Source organism: Halichoerus grypus, chromosome 2 (genome assembly GCF_964656455.1).
Source record: "Halichoerus grypus chromosome 2, mHalGry1.hap1.1, whole genome shotgun sequence".
NCBI lineage: Eukaryota > Metazoa > Chordata > Mammalia > Carnivora > Phocidae > Halichoerus > Halichoerus grypus.
In genome coordinates this window covers 126,132,119-126,147,417 of record NC_135713.1, presented here as the reverse complement: position 1 = coordinate 126,147,417, position 15,299 = coordinate 126,132,119, and the positions used below count along the sequence as shown (strand labels likewise).

Sequence of the window (15,299 nt, the reverse complement as noted above, 5' to 3'; positions counted from 1 at the left end):
CCCATTACAACAGCGCGCTCAGCACTTCCCCTGCCCGTGCGCAAGGCTTGCTCACCTCAGCCAAGATGGACCTCTTCCCGCCCTGGTATCTCACCCCCCCGGGCTGCGAAGGGCCTTCTGCAGCGGATCAGAGCAGATCGCCTCCTCCCAAGAAATTAAACCAGTGGCTTTCGATCCTGGCGGGGCACCACTGTCATCAAGGATATTAAAAAGATATTGATGCCTGTCCCTCACTCTCACCCCAAAGATACCAACTGAATTGATCTGGGTTAAAAAACAAAAACAAAAACAAAAACCTAAGTGTGTATTGAAGGATCACATACAAGCAACACCACCACCACCACAAACCTGAGGTGTAAATCTCAGTGAATTTTCACTCCGTGAACCCCGGGTTACCCGAAGTAACCAGCGTCCAGGTCAAGAAGCAGAACATCACCAACGTCCCCTGGTGCCCTGAAGGGTAACCACCATTCTCACTTCTAAAGGTAGAAATGAGTCTTGCCTGTTTTCAAGCTTTATATTATATAAAGGGAATCATATGGTATTTGGGGTTTTGTGTCTGGTTTCTTCCACTCAACATTGTGTGTGTGAGATTCACGCAAGCTGTTGCTTATAGTTGCTGTAGTCCGTTCGTTCTCATTGCTATAGAGTATTCCACCGTGTGGATATCACGGTTGCTGGGTATTTGGGTATTTGGGGTTTTGGGGGGGGTTGGGGTAGTTATGACTACTACTGCGATGAGCATTCCCGTGGCGTCTTTCGGAGCACATTTGTATGCATGTCCGTTGGGTGCATACTGAGAAGTGGGATTGCCAGGGCAGGTATGGATATGAATGCGTTCAACTTTCGTACCTTGTGCCAAATGATCTCCCAAAGTGGCCGTACCCATCTGCACCCCTCCAGCAACGTGTGAGAGTGCTGGTTGCTTCACATCTTTGCTGGCGATTGGTATTTGACATCTTTTTCATGTTAGCCATTCTGGTGGGTGTGTAATGGTATGGCAGTGTGGTTTTAATTTGCATTTCCCTGATGACTAATACAGTTGAGCACCTTTTCATATGTTTCTTAGCCATTTAGATCCCCTCTTTGCAAAGTGCCTGTTGAAGTATTTGGACACGAATATTTTTAAGAAGCTCCTTAGGTGGTTCTTATGTGCAGCCAAGGTTGAAAACCATTGAACTAAACCACAAGTTAGTATCTGCTGCTCTGTTGCTCAATGTCCTGCCCTTGAACTCGGAGTATTTTGGATCTGAGGGAACCTCATGGACCTGGGGAAAGGTAGCCTCCACCCCCCACACCAAGATGGGCCTGCCTAGAAGAAGCCAGAGATTGGAGCTGGAGTTTAGGCAGTTGCAACTCTCTGGGAACGTAGCCTCCCCTTCCAAAGGGCCCAGAGAGGGCCTGTGGTGTCTGCAGCTGCCACAGACATTTCCTGACCACAAAAATGATCCCTTGCTGATCCCCTCAAAGCCCTAGGCAATCATGTGGAGGAAGTGGAGGGGCCACATGCCAGGTACTTCCCAGTTTCTAGGCCAGCATGAACAGGACACAGCTCATGTGGGGGTTGTGGTCAGCCTGGGGACAGTGGAACATGTGTGACAGGGGCCTGGGTGGGGCTGAGAGAGGCCTGCCATCTGTGGCCTTTCTCCTGGGTGAAAGGGCAGCCAGTGAGGCTCTCCCACGTGGGTCCAAGCCTGGCCAGGTCTAGAGTTCTGCATGTTTGCATAGAGGTCCCCGTTGTTGTTTCTCTCACCTGTGATGGTCTCCTCTGTCCTCTGCTCCCCACCGTGGGGGCCCTGCTCTGGGACCTTCCCTGGCTACCCCACCCCTACAGACCCCCTCACCCTGCTGAGCTCGTGCAGCACTCAGAGTGAGACCGTGCAGTGGGCCTTCTGTTTGTACACTGCTTTGTACTGGGTCCAGGCTGCGTCATCGGGTTCATCTCATCCCCCAGCCTGGACTGCACTCTCACCCCGGGGACTGCTGAGCACCTGTCTCCACTCCCCAACAGTGGGTAGAATGGCATTTGGTAACTCAGTGACAACAACCCCCAACTTGAAAAGGAAGATGCAGTAAAAATACAGACCACACACCAAGTCAGCATTTTCCTTCCCTAGGCTGGAGCTGTGCAGGTGTCAAGCAGAGCTGCCCTTGTGGGCTCCCTGTTGGCACATGCGCCCCACATCTAACAGGTGAGGAGCTCTATGCAGAGTCCGGAGTGGGACCACCAGCAGGGGACTAGGATGCTGGCGCCTGGCTGGGTGTGCAGAAAGGCCCCTTAGGCAGAGGGGCTCCCAACACCCTCATGGAATTCACCACGGTGTCCAGGGCTTGGGAAGCAGGGGGACAACCTTGTCAGTGCCTGTCCACGTGCTCTTTGAAAAGAGCATGGTCCACCTTCTGTTGACTAAAGTCCTCTAGCGGTGTGACGTGAGATGGAGGCACATGGGCAAAGTTGACCTTTGGGAGACTGGTGAGCACGGAACCAGCTCTGGACTCCCCGTTGTGCCATGTTCCATGGATTCAGGCCCATCTTGGAAATTGCTCTGGACATAGAACCTCTCGTGTCTGGTGGTCTAAGTACAGATGTCGGTGTTCTCTTGATTGGCACAAATGGTAGTCTGCACCAAGCAGCGATCAGAGTGCTATCTGAAGCCTGGGATGGTAATGGGGAGAACCCCCTCTAGCAGTGCAAGGGTTCCAGTTGCTTCCCATGCTTGCCAACAACTGGCATGTTCTGTCTTTGGCCCTCTGAGTCTCATAAAAAGAGAGACCCCTCTACTTCCCTTGAGCGTGCATCCCAGCCTCTCCCCTTTCACACTCTACTCCACTGGCTGCCATGGTGCAGTGTTTGACGTGCTCCCACCAACACTGTCTGTGTCATGCTTCCCCCCGCCCCTTCCCCATGCAGTCCGCCATGTTGTCTGCCTCTTCCAGCCGAGACTCTGGAAAGAGACAGCGCCTCTCTCCTCCTCCTCCTCAGGACTTACTCAGCAGGTATTCATTTTACCCCTGCCTGTGCTGAGCTTCACACACAAGACCCCTGGCCCTGCTCTCATGAAGCTTCCAGCTGAGGAGGGAAGACAGAAAGTATTAACAAGGCCTTATGTAATGGCGGTGGGGATAAGTGCTGCCATAGCCCGACAGCATGGGCCACGTCCTCTCTGCACCTGCAAACGTCCGCGTGTCCTTCGAGGCCTCAGGCCACATGTCACCACATCTGTGCCACCTACCCCACCTTGCACCGCCCAACGGGGTAGCCCTTTCGGCCCAGAACAGCCTTGGTTATAACTGCTCTGCACAGAGGATGAAATCCAAGGGCAGAACCCAGATCACACTCCCCTCAGAGTCCCCTGCCCAGCACAGAGCCCTGAGCGCTCATCGCAGGTACTTAGTTGATGAATGTAAACTCTCGCCAAGACTGAGCTGAAGTGTGTGAATGTCTCCGTGGGCTGAGAATCATTGCTTGCTTGCTTGCTTTTTTCTTTTTTTTTTTTTAAATAGACTTTTGTTTCTTTTTATCATGATGAAAGTAATTTGGATTACGTCAGAGCAATGTGAATTTACTTAAGAATACTGAACAATATGCTTACAAACGGTTAAGATGGTAAAATTTATGTTACGTGTATTTTACCACACTTTAAAAGAATACAAAGAATGCAAAGAATAAATACAGACAAGGGGAATAAGAGAGAAAGGTCCATATTATCAAGAAATAAAGGACAAAGGCTTTGATTCAGGATTTGATTCAGACAGAATTAGATTAAAAAATAAGTAATTTGGATTAGGGAAGTGCAAATCAAAACCATAATGAGATATGACTTCATACCCTTTAGGTGTGTGAAAATAACGAGTGTGGGCAAATGTGGAGAAATTAGAACTCAGTGCATTGCTGGTGGGAATGTAAAATGGTGTAGTTGCTGTGGAAAATGGTATGGTGTTTCCTGAAAAAAATTAAACATAGAGGGGCACCTGGGTGACTCTGCTGGTTGTGTCTGCCTTCGGCTCAGTCATGATCCCAGAGTTCCGGGATCAAGCCCCTCGTCCGTCTGTCCGGCTCCCTGCTCAGCGGGGAGCCTGCTTCTCCCTCTGCCTGTGCTATCTCACTCACTCTTTCTCTCTCTCTCAAATAAATAAATAAAATATTTTTAAAAAATTAAACATAGAATTACCATATGATCCAGCAAATCCAATTCTAGAAATATACCCAAAGAACTGAAAGCAGGAACTCAGAGGTATTTTTATACTCATGTTCATATAAGCATTATTTACAATAGCCAAAAAGGAAAAACAACCCAAATGTCCATTGACAGATGACTGGATAAACAAAATGTAGTATATACACAAAATGGAATATTATTCAGTCTTAAAAAGGAATGAAATTCTCTCACATGGTACAGCATGGATAAACCTTGAAAACATCATGCTAAGAAGTGAAATAAGCCGGACACAAAAGGACAAATATTGTATTGCCTCTCATTTATAGGGAGTAGCTAGAGTGGTCAAATGCGTAGAAATAGAGAGTGAAATGGTGGCCGTCAGCGCCTGGTAGTCGGAGGGGGAGAGGGAATTAGTTTGATGAGTTTGGTGTTTATGTTGAGGACGACAGAAAAATATTGGAGCTGAATGGTAGTGACGACTGCATGACAATGTGAAGGTACTTATCTCCATTAAATTGCACACTTAACACTGGTTAAAATGGGGGCACCTGGCTGGCTTAGTTGGAGGAGCATGTGACTTAATCTCAGGATTATGAGTTCAAGCCCCACCACGGGTGTAGAGATTATTTGAATAAATAAAACTTTTTATTTATTTATTTATTCATTCATTCATTCATTCATTCATTTATGTTAGAGATTTTATTTATTTATTTGACAGAGAGAGAGAGATAGTGAGAGCAGGAACACAAGCAGGGGGAGGGGGAATGGGAGAAGCAGGCTTCCCGCCGAGCAGGGAGCCCGATGCGGGGCTCGATCCCAGGACCCTGGGATCATGACCCGAGCTGAAGGCAGACACTTAACGACTGAGCCACCCAGGTGCCCGTAAATAAAACTTTCTAGAAAAAAATGGTTAAAATGGTAAATTTTATGTTGTGTATGTTTTACCACATTAAAAAGAAAGTAATTTGGGTGTATTATGAACATTTTAGAAACTGTTGGTAAGGGGCGCCTGGGTGGCTCAGTCGTTGGGCGTCTGCCTTCGGCTCAGGTCATGATCTCAGGGTCCTGGGATCGAGCCCCGCATCGGGCTCCCTGCTCCTCGGAGAGCTTGTTTCTCCCTCCCCCACCCCCCTGCTGTGTTCCCTCTCTCGCTGGGTCTCTCTCTGTCAAATAAATAAATAAAACCTTTAAAAAAAAAAAAAAAGAAACTGTTGGTAAGCACAAGGGGAAAAAATTTAAATCATACAGCTAGAGATAGCTACTGTTAAAATTGAGGTATGTACCTTTCTATTCCTCTCTTTCCTTTCTCTCTCTCTCTCTCAAAAAAAAAAAAAAAGTGTGTGTGTGTATATCTATCTGTCTATCTTTGGAGACCACATTCCACCCATGGGAAGTCTCTTCCTCACATGCATCTCTCAGCTGTTCCCATTGATGCTGCTTCCTCCCTTTGTACTACCCAGGACAAGTCTATTCCTGTTCTGGTCATCAGTTCTTGGAATAATTTCTCACACCTGATTTCACCACTCCCTGCACCTCCAGGGTGACACTTCTCTGAAAATGCCCATTTCCTCTGTGTTTCTGAAAACATGGTACCAGAGTGGGACCAGTCATGTGTTGGGAGGGGTCGGAGAGAACGGCAAGTGCCTCTCCCCGCTTCTCAGCTTCCACACACTTGTTGCGAGTCCTGTGAAAGCCGCCGGCTGCTGAAGCCCTGAGTCTGGTGGTCCAGGCTGCACTTGCCCAGGGCCCCATGCTCTGCCTTGTTGTCCTTGCTTCTTAGACCTGGGGCTGGGCCTCACATTATCCCTGTTGATTCTAGCCCGTAGATCTGACTTCGGCAGCCTGCCAGGAGCCTGTGACCTCGTGCCCCAAAGAGCACATCCTCCCTCTCCACTGTGAGGAGCTGCAAGAGGAGTGAGGGCCCCACAGCCTCGGGCCCCGGCGGGGCCCTGTGGAGGAGTAGCTGCTTCCTCTCTTCCTCCCACGAGAAGTGGGCCTCCTGCTCCAAGCCAGGCACCACGGTGCCCTGCGGAGCTCTAAGTGCGCAGGGAAGAACAAAGCTGGCGGCAAGAGGGGCTCCCTCCACCATGTGGGCTAGTGGGCGGGCCACGGTGGCTGCGCTGCTTCCCCTGCCATTGGCCTGGCCCCAGAGCTGTCACGTCCTAGGGATGTGCCCCCAAGCCCCCACATTTGGGCCCAGCAGCAGCCTCCTTCCCTACCTTTGCCACCTGGTCTAGGAGCCGGGGCTTGGCCAGCTTCATGAGCAGTGAAAAATGAAGCAAGAGGCCCCAGCCACTCAGGTGACTGAAGTTCATGTCTGTACCCCCTGATTAGAGACGGCGACTTCATTGCCTCCAAATGCAGCCCCAGACATAAGACCGTTCTTTCTTCGCTTTGAGGCTTCCACGGAAGGGTTTATTTAAGGTTTCGGCCAGGATCTTTACAGCCCAGTCCTGAGAAGATTATCTTTTTATTGCAACTTTGATTAATGATTGATCAAAAACTGATACTAGAAACACTGAAGAACAAATTTGCCCTAGAGATTAGGAAAGGTCTACATCTGCCAGGCTTGGGGAGTTCACCACCTGCTCCCTCCAAGGTCAAACCAGGGCAAGGGTACATTAGAAGTCCCACCTCACATACGGTCACACACACGCGCGCGTGCGCACGCGCGCACACACACACACACACACACACACACACACACTAAGGGGGCGGGAAAAAAAAACCCAGATTTGTGTCCTTACAGCCTTTTTGGAATTAAATAGGCTATAAATTGCAAATAAATGGAGCAAAGGACAGAACGAAAGAACCTAAAGGCTCTTAATAGAATTTTTCTTGCTTGCTTGGTTTCTATTAATGCCTATTACAAATTAGCATCTTCAAGAGGAATTTGGAATGTGGGGAAGAGAGGAGCTTGTGTGAAGACCATAAGCTGGGCTTCCTATAGGCCTCTAGTCCTAGAAAACGGACATCCGAAATGTGTTCAACAGCAACTAGGGGAGGGGAGGCCCCCCGCCAGGAGGAGCCTTCAAGAGGGAATGCACCTCAGCTGTGCTCCCACCTCAGAGACTGGGGAGCCAGGAATCTGAATTTTAACAACCTCCAGTACAGGGGTTTCGGCCAGTCCCCGCCCCCTGGCAGCCCCAGGGAGTAGGTGCTGGTAGGAACATGTTTCTTGCCCCCCCCCGCCCCCCTGTGGTGACCTGGGGCGTGGGGAGTGGAAACTGGAAAATGAAACTGGAAATCACAGCCTCGCCACCCTGAGTGCTGGGGTTTCTTTTCCACAGGGAGAGTCCCCGATGCGGGAGAAGCATGTTTAGCGAAGGCAACGAGGGTGTTCCAGAAGCAGCCTGGCAGTGGGCAAGCAGCGCACACCGCCTTGGCCGCCTGCGGGCCAGGTGGCACCCGCGCAGGGAGAGCCGCGGCCGGTGTCACCAGCTTCCTCGGGAGCGGGCAAGTTGGCCTCAGCCCTTCTAGGGTTTCCTCGCTAGGAAAAGGTAATTTCACGATTTATGTTCAAAACCTCTGTTCAGAGGTGCTTTGCGAAGGACCCTGGCTCTTGGTTAATCTGAAAATGTTTCATTCCGAAACCGTTTCTCGGAATGACACATGTCCTACCAGCAGCTTCTTGCCCTGGCGGCTTCCTTCAGCCCCGTGGCCTGCCAGGGCTTGCCCACATGCACAGCGCAGGACCCTGACGAGGAATGGAGCTGAGGATCAGAGATGCAGAACCTAGGGCCCCTCCCTCCCATCTCCCCCAGCCCTAGAAGCCGGCACTGGCCAGGGGCAACTGTGACGACACCATGAGCGGCTTTCATGGCAGCAGGTTTCCTCAAGGAGGGCTGTGGGGTGGGGGCCAAGGACCACTCCACACCACCCCTCCGTTCCTCCACTCCGCTCGCCTCAGGGGATGGCTGCCCTAACTCCCAGCCCCACACACTCCTTCTTTGATTAAGACCCTGGGTGGCTCAGTCGTTAAGCGTCTGCCTTTGGCTCAGGTCATGATCCCAGGGTCCTGGGATCGAGTCCCGCATGGGGCTCCTTGCTTAGTGGGGAGCCTGCTTCTCTCTCTCCCTCTGCACCCCGCCCCCCGCTCTCTGTGCTCTCCGTCACTATCTTTGTCTCTCTCTCTCTCAAATGAATAAATAAAATCTTAAAAAAAAATAAAAAGACCCTGAGGTTGTGCCCTCTCCTAGAGCCCTGTGCTCCTCAGATGTCTTTGCCACTGTTTGCCCAATGTCTGTCTCCCTATAGGGAACTGCACTCTGCCAGGCCCGGAATTTGGTCTGCATCGCTCACTGTTGTGTCCCCAGTGCCTGGAATAGTGCCTGACACATTGGAGGTGCACAAGGTGTGCTCGATGCATGAGGGCAGCCTGAAGAGCCCAAGAAAAGGACAACGCTCCAGGGAAGGGTCCACACTGGCGTCCCTCAGTGTCCAGACCCCACCCCAGCCCCTCAGAGTGCCATCAGTCGAGGATGCTGTGAACAGATGCCCCGGCTCTGCCACCGCCCCTGGTCCCCGGACCCCAGTCAGTGGAATGCGTTGGCCGTCCTGGTGTGTGCAGGAGGTTTCTGGGCGCTGCGGGCAGGGGCATCCCCTATGGCACCTCCTCCAAAGGGCCTGGCAGATGGACTTACATAGCCTCTTCCAGATAGGCCGGGACACTTGGCTCCCTGGGCTACCCAGCAAAGAAAGGCCACTTGTAGCCTGGACGTCAGGAGGTGGGGGTGGGGGCAGATGCAGGATGCCAGTGGACAGCCCTCGGGGAGTAGATGTGGACAGGGCAAGCAGCTCTGACTTCAGGCCGCACACCCTTTCAGTCTTCTCGGCCTCACTTTGTCACCTGTAAATGGGATCTGGTTCTTGTGCATGTGCTTTGAAAAGCAGTACAACAGAAGATAATAGGGCAGACTTTGGAGCTGAGCTCTCTGGGATAGAATCCCAGCTCTGTCCTTCACAGGCTATGTGAGCTTGAGCCGGTTACCGAATCCCTCTTTGCCTTTTTCCCCTCTCCTGTAAAGTGGGAACAAGGATAGTGGATCCTATGAGTTACGTCATGTTCCTGACACATGGTGAGGCCTCAGTCATCGCTAACTATTATTACCTTAGCCAGGCTCCTGAGGATCCAACCAGATGGCATATGTGAGCACAGTCCTCTCGACTCAAAGGTGCTGTACAAACAGGAGGAAAGAGTATTGTTTTGGAAATATTGAAGGCACAGCTTCTCTCCCACATTTGTCTGGGGTGGGGCAACAGTTTCCCTTATTTAATGTTAGACTAGAGATGCACAAAAGGGAGGTGAAAAACAGAAACCGCCGACCGTTTGAGCTGTAGGCTGCACCAGAGCAGTGTGGCCGGTGCAGATGGTGAGGGCCCGGGCAGGCCCACTTCCTCCCTGCGTGCCCTGGGCCTTCCTCATACCAGCCGCTTCCCAAAGCTGCAGGAAGTGGGGCCAGGAACTCTTCAGGGTGTGTGCAGGGAGGCCTGGGCAGAGGGGTCAGCAGCCGCCGGGGTGAGAACAGAAAACTTCGAGGTCCTGGCTGGGTCCTGGGGCCCCTGGGGCCGTGGCCCCTGGCCTCTCTCTGCCCCACATGGGTTTGTAGCCGACGCGTCTCTCTCGCGCTTTGCAAGCGATCGAACAAGAGGCGTCCAACCCGTGAGAGGCAGGCTAGAGAGGAGAGCCGAATCTTTTCTCAAAGGAAATGCAGTTGTGGTTTGGAGATGTTCATTTCACATCTGTGGTTGGCGTTTCCCAGGGTTCTAAGAGGTGAATGCAGGGTCAGCCCCAAGTCGCCAAATAAGGTTCACCAGTGACCTTAGCAACAGGCTTTGCTGCCCATTGGCTGCCACGGGCCACCGCCTGCCAGTGCGGCTTCCCGGAGGCCAGCCCCGAAGCTGGGCCGAAGCTTCCACGTGCCCAGGGAGCCAGATGCTCCCTGTCAGGAATCGGTGCCCTTTGAAGCAACCACAGGTAGGGGGAAAGCTCTGGGCAAAGGTGCCTGGGTGCCCGGGTGCCTGCGTTTCAGAGTCCAGCCTGCCAGCACGACCGTTCGCACACAGCCCCGGGTCAGCTCCCGCAGCTGGGTGGCCTGGTCCCCGCTTGCCAGGACGAGCTGTTCCCTCCCGCTCCCCGCCCGCCTCCTGTGCCCGCTGTCCATCTCGGGAACTCCACAGGTCCCATTCCATAGTCCTGCGCGTGCCTCCTTTGTGCGGGCACTCTGCTAAGCTCCTTCTTCACATCGTCACTTCACCCAGGAGCCCAGTGAGTCCAGTTAGCCCCCTTTTACAGAGGGGGAAACTAAGACCAAAGGAAGCCAGCTGACTGGCCCCAGGCTGCATCAGTAAGGAGGGAAGCCACGAGCTAAGCCCAATTTACACAGGCCCAGATCCCACACTATGAACCGCTGTCCCGTGTCGCCACTCAGTGTCTCTGTGCCTCAGTGCCTTCATCTGTGATATGGGCGTGATTACGTGTACCTCTCAGCGTTGATACACAGCGAAGGCTGCGTGCAGTGACCTACGTGCAGGAATTTAGGGCAAAGTGCACTTTGTTTGGCAGTCCACCTTGGCACCAGTGGGCTTGGCGCCTGCGAAGGCCGCTGCAAAGGCAGCTTGCATGTCTCTCTCCCACAGAGTATGCTGCGGAAACACTGAGGTTTGTGAACCGGACTTCTCTGTGGCCCTCGTATTTAGTTTCCACTTCCTCATTCTCAGCCTCCTCCCACCCCCACCCAACTGCATCACTGAGGTAGGGAGGCCGGAGCCAAGCCTGCTGCCAAGGGGCCCCGACCTATGGGTACCGGAGGGCACAGGGTGGCTGGCGGGGCTGAAGGGGACGAGATACGGAGGACGGAAGGTGGGCTGATCAAGCCGCAAGGGCAGGCATACCTCATTTCCTCTGCCCCAGACAATGCTGGGGTGTAACAGCACTATTTCCCTGAGAAACGTTTTCAGAATTAAAAAGTAGATCTGGTGATCTGGTAAAGAAGAAGATACATATATAACCCAGCAGCTCCACTCCTCAGAATCTGCTCTGACCAAACTCTTACCCACCCTGTGCACGAGAACGTCCACACAACACCAGGAAGGGTCCAAGTGCCCATCAGCATTTGAGAATGCACAGAAATTGTGCAACATTCCTGCAGTGAAAATGAATGAACTACAGTGACTTGCAAGAGCTGTAATATTGGATAATAATACTGTAATAATGAATAACTCTCACCAACATAATATTGAGTAAAACACACAAAAGAACGCATCCAGTATAATTCCTTTCAGGAAAAGTTTAACCACCGGCCAAGCCGGACTGTATTGTTTAAGGATACATGCAGAAGAGGTAAAACTGTAAAAACCACAGAGATTACTGTCACAAAAGTCAACGTAGACATGACCACAGGGGAGGGTGGGGGTTGTGATGAGGAGGGGCCCACGGGGGTCTTGGGAGGGGGGTTGGCATTGTTTCATCCCTTGACCTGGTGGCGGTTATAAAAATATTTGCTTTATATTTTATACTTGTTAAATTGAACGTATGTTATTAAAAACACTGAACATACATGTTGTGCATTTTTCTGCATGATTATTGTTTCTCGATGAGAAATAAAGGTATACATGAGTCCATTCCAGCCCTGAACAGTGCAGTGAGTGGAGGCTGTTCCCGCGGGAGCCTCTCTTGGATCAGCTCCTCAAGAGGGCCACACTGGTTGCCGAATTGTAACTCTTACTGCAGACTGAGGGGTCTTGGCGGGAGTGGAAGATAAAGACTGGTAGGCAGTGTAGGATTGGAGGACATCCTTTGACATGTCACCACCGCTGGGGAAGGTCAACCAGGGGTCCTGACTCTGTCGCCTTAGGGGCTGGCATTTCCTAAGGTTGTCACTTGTTTTATTCATCCTTATTTTTCTAGACTGGAATAGGCCAGGGATGACAGTCAGTAAGTGTTTGTTGTGTCAGCAAGTGTGTAGAGTATATGCCGTGGAAAGTAAGGCCTCATCAGGTCCCAGAGAGGCAGCCCACCAGGCCCCCTGCTTCTCTGATCCGTCCGCAGACAGCCCAGGCAGCTAGAGCGGGCCTCCTCGGGGGGCGCTCAGGGCTGATGCCCACTGGCCGCGAGCTCGTCCCGTGTTACAGACGACCCTCCTCCGTCTTTCCAAGCTAAACATCACCAGTTTCTACAGCTGTTTGTCTTCTAGCCCTCAGCATTCTAGTTGTCCAGCCTGGAGAGGCAAAGAGTATCCAGATGTAGTCTGAACATGGATGCAAATGGCCAATTCGGGTTTGTGAGCTTTGGCAGTCGCTGTGGTCAAGCTGTGATGGTATGGCCTCTGACATGGTAGAAAGGTTTAGGGTTGCTGCTCATCATTTTTCTTTCTGTGGTGTTCTCATGGCCTTTACGTAGACACTTTTGTGAGCTTATACCCCATGCTGTATGGTCCCTGTCACCAGTGTTGTATTTTCCCTCAGCTCACCTGGAGTCTCCCTGAGAGCTGGCTTGTGGTAGGCACTCGGTAGATATTAGCTCATATTATTTATTTTGTTGGTTTATTCTTTGAATGAACAGTCGTGGATTCAGTGTCATTTATTGAGCATGTACTATGTGTCAGGCGTCGCTGGGTGCCGGAATATCGCAGTGGACAGAATAGGCCCACTCTGGGAAGACTTGGTTATTGAATGATGACCCCCGGTGTAGCTCACTGTGATCAGCACTGCTACCAGCAGACATTCACTGGGTGCTCTCTGTGTGTTCCACTCACAACCCCCTCCCCCCGGTGCATGAATGTGGGAGTTGTTGTGGAGGACACCACGGGTGGAGGGGAGGAGCAGAGAGGGGCTGGACAAGGCCTTTGGCTCCCCAAGTACTAGAGATCAAGTCCTAGCTCTGCCACGCACGGACCATGTGACCGTGGGTGAGTTCGCTTGGCCTCTCTGAGATTCAGTTATATTATCTTTGAACTAGGGGTGACAGTACACCCCTCAGAGGCCGGGGAGGATCAGATAGGGTCCCCACACTGCACAACTCCAGGGCGTGCTGTTCCCATTTTCATCTCTGCTGTGGCTGGTGGCTGGGGATTAAATGAGAGCACATTGGCTGTGTGGGCTGAAATTAAGGGCCAACAAATGGGAGCTGTTGTTATGCACAAATCAGAGGGAAGCAGGGGTTAGTGCGGGCCAGCAGGCTGCACAGGGCCCGCCAGGCTTTGTTCTTCAAGGAAGGGCAGGGCTCTGAGAAGTGCAGCCTGCGAGGTAGGCACATGCCAGCAGGCAGGGACTCCCAGGGCGAGTCTGGGAGAGGCAGACTGCTGAGGGAGGTGGTTTCTACCTCAAGGCCTGAGGAAGGAATTCTCTAGGCACAGGGGAGCCCCTGGAAGCTGGGCAGGGAGCAGGGGTGGGCGAGAGGAAGGTGCCGTCTCTTCATTATTGGGTTGCAAAGGACGCTCCAGAGCATCCTGTCCAGCCTCTTGTTTCACCAGGCCCTCAGGGGCCCGGCAGGGGAAGTCCTGAGTCTCCAGGGTCCCACGGCAGGGATCTGGGCCGACTCCCACCTGTGCAGAACCGGGTTCAACCCTGGCTTCTGGCCCTATAAAAGGTAGTCCTGGCATTTTTTATATATACATGTATGTAAGGGTTTTTCTGACTGTGAAAGTAATTATAAGTCATTGTAGAGCACTTTTAAGTTACAGAAATAGTAAATAAATAAATAAATAAATAAATAAATACAATCACCTATAATCCCACCAGCCAAACACAATCACCATTAGTATTCTGACCCGTTCCTTCCAGTAGGTAGTCCACATAAAATTATACGTTATATATTCATTAGATTGGAATTGTGTATAATTTCATGGTCTCCTTTTTCCCTATTAAAGATGTGAGTGTTTTTATGAGAAGGAGGGACTGTTTTTAATGTAAAAGAAACTCTAGAAATTTTTTTTCCTTTGGGAAGGAAAAAAAAAAAAAGCGCAAAGCCGTCGTCCGTGGTGGTTGGGAGGACACCGTGCCGGCCGCAGAGTGTGGCTACGTCTCATGTCTGCCGGGAGCTCCGAGGCAGGGCCTCCGACAGACACAAGGGTTCCTCTTTTCTCCAGGCCGGGCCGCGTGCAGCCTGTGGGCAAAGCAGAGCAGAGCTGATGAGTGTGCCTGCCCTTCCGTCCCCAACACAGGATGTGTGATTACCCACTCCATCCAGAGGCACATGTGGTTTATCGCTATTGTTTATTAATAAAAACAGCGTCTCCGTCGGTGCAGCATGTTTTCTCTTGTGTTACCACCCCTGTGAGGCAGTGAGACGAAAGCCGTTACACCCATTGTATAGATGCAGAAACAGAGGCTACGGGAGGTCTCATCTGAGGCCGCGCAGCTAGTAAGCGGCAGAGTGGGGACTTAATGCAGATCTGGCTGACTTCCAAGTGAGTGATTTTTCCCTTGAAATTTTTTTCTTCCGGTCCTAGCTTTTTCTGAGCTCAGTTGGATTCCCTGAATGAAGCCAAAGGCTGAGAGTGCTGTCAGTGTAATGCGTGTGTGGAAAGGACAGAACCCCACGCTGGGAGGACGGCTCAGAGCCAGCGCCACCACAGAGCAGGGGAGTGGGTTCAAGGAAGCAGCTGTTCCCTGGACACACGTCCCGCAGAGCCACCCTTCTTGACCCACCCAGGCCACGGAGGCCCGTTCTCTGCCCAGCGCTCTAGAGGCCCAGTGACTCCCAGAACCGAGTAGGGTCTTCCACAGGGAGACTCGGGGGCTCTGTGAGACTGACTCTAACCAAGGGACGTGGGGCGGCTGCCTCCCTCAGCTGGTTTCCTCTATTGCTGCCTTCACAAAGTACCATAAACTAAGGGGCTTAAAACAACACAAATTACAGTTCTGTAGGTCAGAAGTCCCAAACTGGTCTTGCTGGACTAAACTCACAGTGTCAACCGGGCTCCATGCCTTTCCCAGAGGCTCTAGTAGAGAATCTGTTTCCTTGCCCCTTCCAACCTTCAGAGGCCACCTGCAGTCCTTGGCTTGTGGCCCCTTCCTCCATCTTCAAAGCCAGCAATGGCTTTCACATAATGCCGCCTCTCTGCTTCTGCTTCTTCTCCCTCCTTCTTCCCCACTTAAGGACCCTCACGTGACTACGTTGGATCCATCCAGATAATC

At 51.9% G+C, this 15,299-nt stretch overlaps 1 protein-coding gene across 1 annotated transcript in view; it reads left to right on the top strand.

The window, feature by feature from the left end:
- Window positions 1-14,401, top strand: part of LOC144380916 (uncharacterized) — a 64,418-nt gene extending 50,017 nt beyond the window's left edge. The window contains exon 4 of the mRNA XM_078066343.1: window positions 14,249-14,401. The gene's annotated coding sequence lies outside the window, so the exon portion shown is untranslated. The remainder of the gene's footprint in view (window positions 1-14,248) is intronic.
- Window positions 14,402-15,299: the final 898 nt, after the last annotated feature.